The sequence below is a fragment of the Acinonyx jubatus genome, chromosome C2 (genome assembly GCF_027475565.1).
Source record: "Acinonyx jubatus isolate Ajub_Pintada_27869175 chromosome C2, VMU_Ajub_asm_v1.0, whole genome shotgun sequence".
In the NCBI taxonomy this organism is placed as follows: domain Eukaryota; kingdom Metazoa; phylum Chordata; class Mammalia; order Carnivora; family Felidae; genus Acinonyx; species Acinonyx jubatus.
Window position 1 is genome coordinate 80420191 of NC_069384.1, and position 13687 is coordinate 80433877.

The 13687-nt window shown below is 37.9% G+C and overlaps 1 pseudogene; it reads left to right on the forward strand.

Annotated features, from left to right (window-relative positions):
* The first annotated feature begins 3948 nt into the window (after positions 1 to 3948).
* On the forward strand, positions 3949 to 4661 carry LOC113599761 (mitochondrial intermembrane space import and assembly protein 40-like; annotated as a pseudogene).
* Positions 4662 to 13687: the final 9026 nt, after the last annotated feature.

Below are 13687 nucleotides of genomic sequence, written 5' to 3' on the forward strand. Positions count from 1 at the left end.
GAAAAAATACATATCTATATTTCAGCATACTGAAAACTATCAGACACTGAAGAAAGAAATTGAAGACACAAATAAATGGAGAGATATTATGTGCTCATGGATCACAAGAACATTGTTAAAATGTACATAATATCCAAAGCAATTCCAATGGTACTTTTCACAAAAATAGAACAAACAATCCTAAAGTTTATAGGGGACAACAAAAGACCCAGAATAGCCATGGCAATCTTAAGAAAGAAGAACATAATTTGAATCATCACATTGCTGATTTCAAATTATATTACAACTCTGTAGTAATCAAAACAGTATGGTATTGGCATAAAAACAGACACATATATCAGTGGAACAGAAGAGACTCAGAAATAGATCTATACATATATGATCAATTAATTTATCACAAAGGCACCAAGAATATACAATGGGGAAAGGATAGTCTTCTCAGTAAAAGGTGTTGGAAAACCTGGACAGCCACATGCAAAACAGTGAAACTGAACCCCTATTTTACATCATATTCAAAAATCAACTAAAATGGATTAATTACACATAACACCTGAAAACACAAAACTAGAAGAAAACATGGGGGTAAACTCCTTAACAATGGTCTTGGTGATGATTTTTACAATTTGACACTAAAAGCAAATGCAACAAAGCAAAAAATAAACAAGTGGGACTATATCAAACTGAAAAGCTTCTGTAAAGATCAACAAAATGAAAGACAACCTACAGAATAGGAGAAACTATTTGCAAATCATATCTTTGATAAGGGGTCACTATCCAAAATATAGTTAAAAACTCATACAACTCAATAACAACTGCTGTACAACAAAAGATATGGAGACCATGCAGAGAACAGGCAAAAGTGATGAAAGCATGGTAAGGAAGGGAACTTCCCCCACCCCATCATGCTACGAACTGCAGAGGGGAGGGAGAGTATAGGGAGAACATGAGCAGATTCATCTGCCCTGGGGCATGGAAGAAAACATGCAGTTTATTTTTATTATTTTATTTTATTTTGGAGAGAGAAAAAGTATGTGAGTGGGGAGAGAGGTGCAGGGAGAGAGCTAGAATCTTAAGCAGGAATCTCTACTCAGCGTAGAGCCCAACGTAGGGCTCAATACCACGACCCTGGGATTGTGACCTGAGCAGAAATTGAGTTGGTTGCTCAACTGGCTGACACCCCCTAGTTGCCCTTTTAAACTGCCGCTTTTCTGGGATGCCTGGGTGGCTCATTCTGTTGAATGTCTGACTCTTGATTTCAGCTCAGGTCATGATCCCAGTGTTGTGGGATCAAGCCCCATGTTTGACCCCGTGTTGAATGTTGAGCCTGCTTGCGATTCTCTCTCTCTCTCTCTCTCTCTCTCTCTCTCTCTCTCTCTCTCCTCTGCTCCTCTCCCCCACTCATGCTGTCTCCCTCAAATTAAAAAAAAAAAAAGGCAACTAGAATATAAAGGAAGCCCTAGAACCCTGTAAAACAGCAAGGAAGCTGCTGGAACTCTCTCTAGGTCAGAGGTGCTGGTGAATGCCACAGTTTACGCTCCCCCTCCACCATGATAGCACAGATGGAGAACTGTGCAGGTGCCATAGCATGCCTGTTGCCTCAGGGAGCACTGGGCCTATAGTTCACACCAGCCCTGGATGCTCTGGGGCACAGAAAAAAAAAAGCTGTGGGGAAAAAAAACAACTGGAATATAAAAGATCCAGCCCTAGAACCCTGCGAAGTGATGGGAAAGCTGCTGGAACTCTCTCAGGGTCAGAAGGGATGGCTAATGCCACAGTTGTGTTCCTTTTCCACTTAGATAGTATGGACAGGAGCAGGGTCCAGGTATCCCAGCCAGCGTCTCATCTCAGCGAGTCCTGGGTCCCTGGCCTAAACTAACCCCAGCCATCCCACTGAGGCCACCCCAGCATACAGCACACTGGGATACCTCCTGTTAGCTTTCACTACCGACATCGTGACACAATGACACAGGCACAAATCACTTCAGAACACTCTAGGCCCATACAACTTTGACTTCAGATGGCTTGCTAGGGCACCCCTGGCACAGAGTGCTCTGAAAACCCTGGCTGATTCCTGCCTAGGCTCCAGCCACCCCACCAGGGCACCCTTTGTGCAGAGAGTCCTGGGAAGCCCTCACTTGTATCTACTTCAGCTTCAGCTGTCCTCCCAGGGCATCCTCTGTATAGAGCACCCTGGGACCTCCTGGCCCATGTCCCACTTTGACTCCAGCCACCCCATCAGGGAACCCCCCCCCACACACACACATGGAGAGCCTCAGGACACCCAGGCTTGCCCCCCTTTTAGCTTTAGCTGTCCTGCCAGAGTAACCTTTGCATAGAGAGCCAAGGGACTGCACCAGCCCACACCTACTTCAGCCTTAGCTGTCCTGCTAGGGTGCCCTCTGTAGGGAGAACCTCAGGACCTCCTGACTTGCACCACTTCAGCTTCAGCTGTCCTGCCAAGGTACCCTCTGCACAGAGAGCCCTGGGACTGTCCCAGCCTATATCCACATCAGCTCTGGCCTTCCCACTAGGGCAGCCTCAGCATGGAGCACCCAAAGACTCCAGACAGACAGCCAGAATCACCAGGCATACATAGTCTACAGAGGGGACGACCATACTTCAAATTTAGGAGAAAGAGCTATTCCTTCAAGTTTAGGAAAAGCAGCTATTCTGCCTAATTCATAGAAACAAACATAAGAAAATCAAGCAAAATGAGACACTTTCCTTCAAGTTAGGAAAAGCAGCTATACTACCTAATTCATAGAAACAAACAGGAAGTCAAGCAAAATGATACAGAGGAATATGCTCCAAACAAAAGAGCAAGACAAAAACCTCAGAAAAAGAACTAAATAAAACAGAGAAAAGTAATATGTCTGAATAAAGAGTTTAAAGTAATAATCATAAAGATGCTCACTGAACTAGAGAGAAGAGTGGAAGAGCTCAGTGAGAACGTCAACAAAGAGAGAGAAAACATAAAAAAGAACCTATCAGGGTTGAAGAATACAATAATTGAAATGAAAAATCCACCAGAAGGAATCAACAGTACATTAGCGATACAGAAGAATGGACCAGAGATCTGGAAGATAGGGTAATGGAAAGTATCCACACTGAACAATAAAAGGAAGAAATAACTTTAAACAATTATCTGTCGGACAACATCAAATGAACAAATATTTGCACTACAGGGGTCTCACAAGGAGGCGGGGGGGGGGGGAGCAGAAAACTTATTTAAAGAAATAATAGTTAACAAGTTCCCTAACCTGAGGAAGGAAATAGTAATCCTTGTTCAGGAAGCAAAGAGAATTGCAAACAAGATAAACCCAAAGATGTTAACACCATAACACATAATGATTAAAATATGAAAGGTTAAGGATAAAGAGAATTTTAAAGACAGTAAAAGAGAAGAAGTTACATACAAGGGAAACCCCATAAGGCTATCAGCTAATTTTTCAGCAGAAACTTGATAGGCCAAAAGGGAATGGCATGATATATTCAAAGTACTGAAAGAAAAAAAAAATCTACAACCAAAAATACTCTATTTGGCAAAGTTATCATTCAGAATTGAAGGATAGATAAAGAGTTTTCCAGACAAACAAATTTAAAGAAGCTCATCACCACTAACAAGAAGCGTTCTTTCAGTGGAAAAGAAAAGGCCATAATTAGAAATAAAGAAGTTGTGAACAAAAAGATGTAAAATATGACAATATATAAGTAAGACATGGTGGACAGGGGAGTAAAAAAGCAGTTTTCAGCATGTGTTAAAACTTAAGTGACCACCAACATAATATAGACTGCTATATACTTAAAATGTTATATATGGATCTCATGACAACCACAAGCCCAAAACCTACAACAGATACACACAAGATAAGGAGAAAGAAAAGCAAGCATAATACTACAGAAAGCCATCAATCACAAGGAAAGAGAGCAAGAAGGAACAAAGAACTATAAAAACAACCAGAAAGTAATAAAATGGCAATAAGTACATTCCTATCAATAATTACTTTAAATATAAATGGTCTAAATGCTCTAATCAAAACACATGGGGGTGGTGGAATGGATTTAAAAAACAACAACAATCTATATGCTTCCTACAAGAGACTCATTTCAGAGGTCACAGCTGTGAGCCCTCCTCTGCTTGTGCTACCCCCACCACTATTGCTGGGAGGTCTGAGTGCCTAAGCTGCAAACCATGGCCTACTGCTGGCAGGAAGGGAAGGATCTAATTATATTTGTGACCAAAGAAGACCATGAAACTCCAGCAAAGCAGAGCTGGTGGCTGATGATCCCAATGATCCGTATGAAGAGTATGGACTGATCCTGCCAAATGGAGACATTAATTGGAACTGCCCATGTCTTGGGGGAATGGCCAGTGGCCCCTATGAAGAACAGTTCAAGTCAGCCTTTTCCTGCTTCTACCATAGCACAGAGAATGTCAAGGGGTCAGACTGTGTAGACCAGTTCTGGGTCATGCAGGAATGTATGCAGAAATACCCGACCTCTATTCCCAGGAGGATGAGGAGGAAGTGGAGGAGGAAGAGGAAAAGTCAGCAGAACGTTTAGAAGAGACAGCTCCCATTGAGGCCACTGCAACCAAAGAAGAGGAGGGGTCAAACTAATAAAAGGACATAAGGCACTGGGCTCCAGTCCTTCTGCCTAGGAGTGATATGAACCTTTTGCAAAATGCCTTTTGGTCATTCTCTGAGAAACTGTCCTTCCCTCTGTTGTTCTGTGCATTATAATGTACAAAATAACTTATTTTGACGATCTTGATGGTCTTGGTCTTTTGACATATACACTGGAAAAACATGTATGTGTGTCTCACATAAACCTATCAGCAAATGTAGCTGTCACTTTTGAATTCTTTTCTCAGATTATCCTGAATTTTGTCACTTTGAAATAATGTGCTATGATCAGCACATTATCTGGGAGTATCTTGTGAGTGAGCTGATTTATTCTTACTGATTATATTAGATTTCATACCCCTTTAGGAAGTGAAATAGAAACAAGAACATCTTTCTTTAAAAATGCTGGAGTGGGGCCATTCTTAATACAAGAGGCCAAATGATCAGATACTTCTTTCTCGAAAACCATCCTGACCTTGAATATATGAGGGAATACTATATTTCATTTCTGATGCATTTTGGTTTCCATTTTTACCTCAACTCCCAGTGTTTTCTGTGTTTGGAAACTGGAGCTTTGGACCCTCTGATTCACAATCCCTTCCTAGGTGAAAAGAAAGGCTATTTTTGTCATTGTTGTTATTCCAAAAGCCCTAGTTTGGGGCCTGTGTTCACAATGGCTCTGTGTCAGCCTGCTGGGAAACAATGTTCTTGAGAGGTGGGGACCTAATTGTTACCAAAATAACAGCCAAGAGAAGAAACAATGTGAATTAAGTAGTCAATTAAAAGGAAAACATGATAAAAAGAGAGAGAGAGAGAGAGAGAGAGAGAGAGAGAGAGAGATACTCACTTCAGATGTGAAGACACATATAGACCGAAAGTGAAGAATAAAAAAAGATACTCCATGTAAATGGAAGCAAAAAAAGAGCCAGGTAGCAATACTTACATCTGACAAAATAGACTTTAAAACAAAGACTGTATCAAGAGACAAAGAATGTCATTACATAATAATGGGATCAATCCAACAAGAGAATACAATTGTAAATATCTATGCACCCAAAAGGGGAACACCTAAATACATAAAGCAAACATTAATAAACATAAAGGGAGAAACTGATGCTAATACAATAATAGGGAAGTTTAACATCCCACCTACATCAATGAATAGGTCATACAGGCAGAAAATGAAGAAACAGTATCTTTGAACAACACATTAGACCAGATGGACTTTATAGATATACACAGAACATTCCATCCAAAAACAACAGAATGCACATTCTTTTCGAGTGCACATAAAACATTCTCCAGGATAGATCACATTAGGCCACAAAACAAGTCTCAGTAAATTTAAGAAGACTGAAATTATATCATGAATCTTTCCCAACCACAACAATATGAAATTAGAAATCAATCATAGGAAAAAAATTTTAAAAACACAAACATGTGATGGCTAACCAGCATGCTACTAAACAACTAATGGGTAAATGAAGAATCAGAAGGAAATTTAAAAAATTCATGGAGACAAATGAGAATGAGAATGAAAACACAGTGGTCCAAAATCTTTGAAACACTGTGGAAGTTGTTCTAAGAGAGATTTATGGTGATAAAGGCCTACTCCAAGAGACAAGAAAAATCTCAGATAAACACTCCAACTTTACACCTAAAGGAACTAGAAAAAAAATGAACAAAATCCATGGTTAGTAGAAGGGGGGAAAAAGATTAGAGCAGAAATAAATGAAATAGAGACTAACAAAATAGAAAAGATCAATGAAACCAAGAGCCAGTTCTTTGAAAAGGTAAACAAAATGAATAAACTTTTAGCCAGATTTATCAAGAAAAAAAAGAGGGAAGACCCAAATAAATAAAATCATAAATGAACAAGAAGGCATAATAACCAACACTACAGAAATACAAAGGACTATAAGAGACCACTATGAAAAACAATATGCCAACAAATTGGGCAACCTAGAAAAAAATGGACAAATTCCTAGAAACATACAATTCTTCCAAAACTGAATCAAAAAGAAAGAGAAAATCTGAACAGACCAATTACTAGTAATGAAATTGAATCAGTAATAAAAACATTCCCAACAAACAAAAGTCCAGGACCAGATGGATTCACAGATGAATTCCAGCAAACATTTAAAGAAAAGCTAATATCTATTCTCCTCAAAGGATTCCAAAAAATAGATGAAAGAAAGCTCCCAAAATACATTCTATGAGGCTAGCATTACCCTGATACCGAAACCAAAGACATTACAATAAAAGGAAACTACAGGCCAATATCCCTATGAATATAGATATAAGAATCCTCAACAAAGTATTAGCAAATCACATTCAACAATACATGAAAAGGATAATTTACCATGATCAAGTAGGATTTATTTCAGAGATGCAAGGATGGTTCAATATTTACAGCTCAATGAATATGATACATTGCATCAATAAAATGAAAAATAAAAATCATATGACCATCTCAATAGATGAAGAAAAAGCACTAGACACAATTCAACATCTGCATGATAAAAACTCTCAACAAAGTGGGTTTAGATGGAACATATCTCAACATAATAAAGGCCACAACTAATATCATACTCAGTGGTGAAAAACTGAGAGTTTTTCTTCTAAGATCAGGAAGAAGGCAAAGGTGTTGACTTTCCCAACTTTTATTTAATATAGTACTAGAAGTCCTAGCCACAGCAATCAGACAAAAAACAAAATGCATCCAAATTGTAAAGAAAAAGTAAAACTGTCTCTATTTGCAAATGACATGATATATGTTGAAAACCCTTAGACCACACACACACACACACACACACACACACAACCTATTAGAATAAATGAATTCAGTAAAGTTGCAGGATACAAAATATCAAAATCAGTTGCATTTCTATACACTACTAATGAAGTAGCAGAAAGGAAAATTAAAAAAACAATCTCACTTAAAATTGTACTGAAAAGAAAAAAATCTGTAGGAAAAACCTTAACTGAGGAGGTGAAAACTCTGAAAACTCTAAGATACTGATGAAAGAAACTGAAGACAACAATAAGAAATGGAAAGATACTCCATGCTCATGGACTGGAAGAATATCGTTAATAATAAGTTGGAGGTTTCACATTCCCAGATGTCAAGATATACTACAAAGCTGTAGTAATCAAAACAGTACAGTGCTGACACAAAAAGAGAGACACAGATCAATAGAACAAAACAGAGAGCACAGAAATAAACCCATGCTTGTGTGATCAATTAACTTATGTCACAGGAGGCAAGAATGAAAAAGACAGTGCGGGAATGGGCAAAATGGGTGAAGGGGAGTGGGATATATAGGCTTCCAGTTATGGAATAAGTCATGGGGATAAAAGGTAAAACATAAGTAATATAATCAATGATATTATAATAGTGTTGTATGGTGACAGATGAAAGCTACACTTGTGGTGAGTACAGCATAATGTATAGACTACTTGAATCAATATGCTGCATACCTGAAACTGATGTAACAATGTGTATCAACTATACTTCAATAAAAAAGTAAAAGTTCCAAAACTAAATAAAAAAACAGGCAGAGGACCAAATAAAATCACTAATGAAAGAAGAGAAATAAGGGTGCTTGGGTGACTCAGTCGGTTGGGTGTCCAGCTTTGGCTCAGGTCATGATCTCACGGTTTGTATGTTCAAGCCCCGTGTCAGGCTCTGTGCTGACAGCTAAAAGCTTGGATCCTGCTTCAGATTCTGTGTCTCCTCTCTCTGCCCCTCCCCGGTTTGCGCTGTCTCTATCTCTCAAAAAAAGTAAAAATGTTAAAAAAAAAAAAAAGAGGAGAAATAACAACTAATAACACAGACAATTACAGCAGAATGTTATGAAAACCAGCAATTGGACAACTTAGAAGAAATGGATAAATTTCTAGAAACCTATAACTTACCAAAACTAAAGCAGGAAGAAATAGAAAATTTGAACAGACTAATTATCAGCAATGAAACTGAATTAGTAATCAAAAAACTTCCCAACAGACAAAAGTCCAGGATCAAACAGCCACACAGATAAATTCTACAACATTTAAAGAAGAGTAAATACCTACTTTTCTCAAACTATTCCAAAACATAGAAGAAGGAAAGCTTCTAAATTCATTGTATGAGGCCAGTATCACCCTGATACCAAAACCAGAGTAAAACTACAAAAAAAGAACTACAGGGCAAGATTTCTCATGAATATAGATGCAAAAATCCTCAACAAAATATCAGCAATATGAATCTAACAATATGTTAAAAAAATAATTTACCATGATCAAGTGGGACTTTATTCCTGGAGATGTAAGAGTGGTTCAACATTTGCAAAACAATCAAGGTAATACATCACATCAGTAAGAGAAAGGATAAAAGCCATATGATCACTTCAACAGATGCAGAAAAAGCATTCAACAAAGTACAACATCCATTCATGATAAAAACTCTCAACAAAGTAGGTTTAGAGGGAACATACTCAAGATAATAAAGTCGTTATGTGAAAAACACACAGCCAACATCATACTCAAAAACTGAGAGCTTATCCCCTAATGTTTGGAGCAAGAGAAAGATGTCCACTCTCACCACTTTTATTCAACACAGTACTGGAAGTCCTAGCCACAGCTATTAGACAACACAAAGAAATAAAAAGGCATCCAGACTGGTAAGGAAGAAGTAAGATTCTCACTATTTGCAGATGACATAATACCATATATAGAAAATCCTAAATACTCTACCAAAAAACTATTGGAACTGATAAATGAATTCAGTAAAGTCACAGGATACAAAATCTACATACAGAAATCTGTTGCATTCCTATATACTAATAATGAAGCAGCAGAAAGTGAAATTAAGAAAACAATCACAGGAGTGCTCAGTGGCTCAGTCAGTTGAGCCTCCGACTTTGGCTCAGGTCATGATCTCGTGGTTGACCAGTTTGAGCCCCGCGTCGGGCTCTGTGCTGACAGCTCAGAGCCTGAAGCCAGCTTCGGATTCTGTGTCTCCCTCTCTCTCTGCCCCTCCCCCGCTCATGCTCTGTCTCTCTCTGTCTCAAAAATAAATAAACATTAAAAAAAATTAAAAAAAAAGGAAAACAATCACATTTACAATTGCACCCAAAACAATAAAATATCTAGGAATAAACTCAACCAAAGAGGTAAAAGACTCGTACCCTGAAAACTATAAAACATGGATGAAAGCAATTCAAGACAATACAAAGAAATGCTCATGGGTTGAAAGAACAAATATTGTTAAAATGTCGATACTATCCTGGGCACCTGGCCAACTCAGTGGAGTATGCAACTCTTGATCTCAGAGTTTTAAGTTCAAGCCCCACATTGGCTGTAGAGATCACTTCAAAATATAATCTTTAAAAATAAAATAAAATGTCTATATTACCCAAAGCAATCTACAGATTTAATGCAATCCCTATAAAAATACCAACATCATTTTTCACAGAACTAGAACAATCCTAAAATTTGTATGGACCCACAAATGACCTCAAATAGGCAAAGCAATCTTGAAAAAAAAAAAAAAAAAAAAAAGGAGATACCACAATTTCAGACTTCAAGTTATATTACAAAGCAGTACTTAAAACAGTATGGTACTGGCACAAAAATCCACACATAGATCAATGGAATAGGATAGAAAGCCCAGAAATAAACCCATAATTATATGGTCAATTAGTCTTCGACAAAGGAGAAATGAATATACCATGGGATAAAGACAGTCTCTTCAACAAATCATATTGAGAAAACTGGACAGCTACATGCAAAAGAATTAAACTGAACCACTTTCTTTCACAATACACAAGAATAACCCCAAAATAGATTAAAGACCTAAATGTGAGACCTGAAACCATAAAAACCCTTCAAGAGAGCACAAACAATAATTTCTTTGACATTGGCCGTAGCAACATTTTTTCTAAATATGTCTCCTGAGGCAAGGGAAATAAAAGCAAAAATAAACTATTGGGTCTACATCAAAATAAAGTTTCTGTACAATGAAGAAAACAAATGAGCAAAGGAAAAAAAACCAGAAAGACAAAGCAAGAAACAGACTCTTAACTGTAGAGAACAAACTGATAGTTACTAGATGGGAAATGGGTGGTGGGATGGCCGAAATATGTGATAGGGAATAAAGAGTACACTTACTATGATGAGGAAAAATAAAGGAGGAACTGAATAGACATTTTTCCAAAGAAGACATTAAATGGCCAACAGGTACATGAAAAGGTGCTCAGTATCACTAATCATGAGGGAAATGTAAATCAAAACCACAATGAGATATATCACACCTGTTATAATGACTGTTATCAAAAAAACCCAAGAAATAACAAGTGTTGACAAGGATATGGAGAAAAGGTAACCCTTGAGTACTATCGGTGGGGCTGTAAATTGGTGCACGTATTATGGAAAACAGTATGGAGGCCCTTCAAAAAATTAAAAATAGAGCTACCATATGACCTAGCAATTCCACTACTGGGTTTTTATTGAAGTAAAAGAAAACACTATCTCAAAATGTATCTACACCTCTATGCTCACTGCAGCATTATTTACAATAACCAAAATATGGAAGTAACCTATGTCCATTGATGGATACAAAAAACGTGGTATCTATATCTATATCTATATCTACATCTATGCATGTGTATAAAAAAGAAGGAAATCTTGCTGTTTGCTATAACATGGATAGACCTTAAGGGCATTATGCTAAGTGAAATGAGTCAGACAGAGTAAGAAAAATACTGCATGATCTCACTCTTACATGGAATTAAAAACAAAGAAACCCCACAAGCTCACAGATGCAAAGAATATTGGTGGTTGCCAGAGGCAGAAGGTGGAAGGTGGGCAAAAGGGTGAGTGATCAAAAGGTACAAAAAAAAAAAATGTTTTACCGTCTCCATGTTTTCACTAAAAGTCAGCAGTTAACTGAAGCATTGTCCCTCTGCATGCAATGTTTTCATGATTTTTCCCTTTATCATTTTTCAGCAGTTTGCCTATAGTGTTTGTAAGCATGGTTTCTTTATATTTCCCCTGCCGGGATTTCACTGACTTTAATTGGTAAATTCTACCTCTTACCAAATACAGGAAAATTTTATCTATTATTTACTAAAGTTTTGTTTTTTTTTTAACCTCACTCTGACTTTCCTTTGATAACACATATCCTGAATTTTTTATATTGTCCCACAAGTCTTGCAGGCTTTTTCTTTCTTTTTCCACCTTTTTTCTTTGTTATTCAGATTGCATTATTTCAAGTTCACTGGATCTTTCCTCTGCCATCCAAAACCTGCTGCTAAATTCAGCCAGTTAATTTTTCATTTCAGATATTGTATGCTTCAGTTTTAGAATTTCCACTTAGTACTTTTTTTTATAGTCTGGATGCATCTCCTTATGTTTTCCTTCATCAGGAGCACATTTTTTCTTTACTCCTTTGAACATGGTTATAACAACTTTTTGTTGTTGTTGTTATAGTAACTTTTAAATCTGTATCTGCTAATTTCAACATTTGGGTCCTCTCACCATTGGTCTCTGCTGATTATCTTTTCTTTTGAGAATGGGTCACATTTTCCTGTATCTTCAAATATATCTTGGATCTCATAAATGCTATGTTGTAGAAATTCCAGATTTTGCTATACTTCTCCAAAGGATTTTTTTTTTAACATTTATTTATTTTTGAGACAGAGAGAGACAGAGCATGAACGGGGGAGGGGCAGAGAGAGAGGGAGACACAGAATCGGAAACAGGCTCCAGGCTCCGAGCCATCAGCCCAGAGCCCGACGCAGGGCTCGAACTCGCGGACCGCGAGATCGTGACCTGAGCTGAAGTCGGACGCTTAACCGACTGAGCCACCCAGGCGCCCCTCCAAAGGATTTTTTAATCAACGAGCAGTTTTCTTGGACTTAAGCTGTAAACTCTACCTTTTGAAAGGTAGCTCAAATGTCAATTCAGTTCTTCTTAAACTCAAGTATCTCCAATGCATATGTGGTTCAGGGGTCAACCAGAGATTTGGATAGCTTATACACAGAATTTAGGGGCTTCTCTCCATGCCTCTCCCCTTTCTGAGATTCCACCTTCCCCTTTCCAGTACCTGGGATTTCCCTGAACTTTGTCCTGTGATACTTTAGATCAGAAAGACAGAAAGAGTTCTGTTTTAGTCAGATCAGACAGAGCTGACTGTGGCTTGTCTTTAGGCAAAAAGCTCCAAAAGTGGGTAATTTTCTACGACATTCTTTCTCTGAGTATTTCCAGAATCTGCTTCCTTTTGATTACTCTCCAATGTCCTCAGGTTTTGTGCTTTTGTATTTTGTCCAATTTATAGTAATGTGTGGGAAGACTGAGTCTGCCAGAAGCCACTAAGCCAAAAAACCAATGGTGTACTCTTGTTTTGAATCATATGCTTAGGATATATTTTCAGGATGGGGCGCCTGGGTGGCTTAGTTGGTTAAGTGTCCAACTTTGGCTCAGGTCATGATCTCACACCTCATGGGTTTGAGCACTGCGTCAGGCTCTGTGCTGACAGCTCAGAGCCTGGAGCCTGCTTTGGATTCTGTGTCTCCTTCTCTGCCCTTCCTCCACTCACGGTCCTTCTCTCTCTCTCTCTCTCTCTCTCTCTCTCTCTCAAAAAAAAAAAAAAATTAAAAAAAATTTTTAAGTGATATATTTTCAGGAGTGGGATTTGAAAAAAAAAGGTATAAAATCTTATGTTTTATAATTTGCTTGCTCATAGATATTTCTTATTAAATAATACTAAACATTTAGAGAAACTCTCTTAGATTTATTTTATTGTTTTGATTGAAGTGTTTAAAAAAATGTGAATAGGGACCATAAATGTGGGACGAGTGATTAGACTTAAAGATTCACAGACTGAATCACAGTTCTCTAAAACTCACATAAGATGCCCACAGTGACTTGGTTTCAGGATCTTCCAACTCCAACCTCAAAGGCTACTGAACCTAGAACCTTATATCCTTTAGACTCATACACTTGCTGTGGCCTCATGAGCAGAATGTATTTCCATGACCTAAAAGAAAAGGACTTCCTGATGAACTCTGGAAACCAGCTTA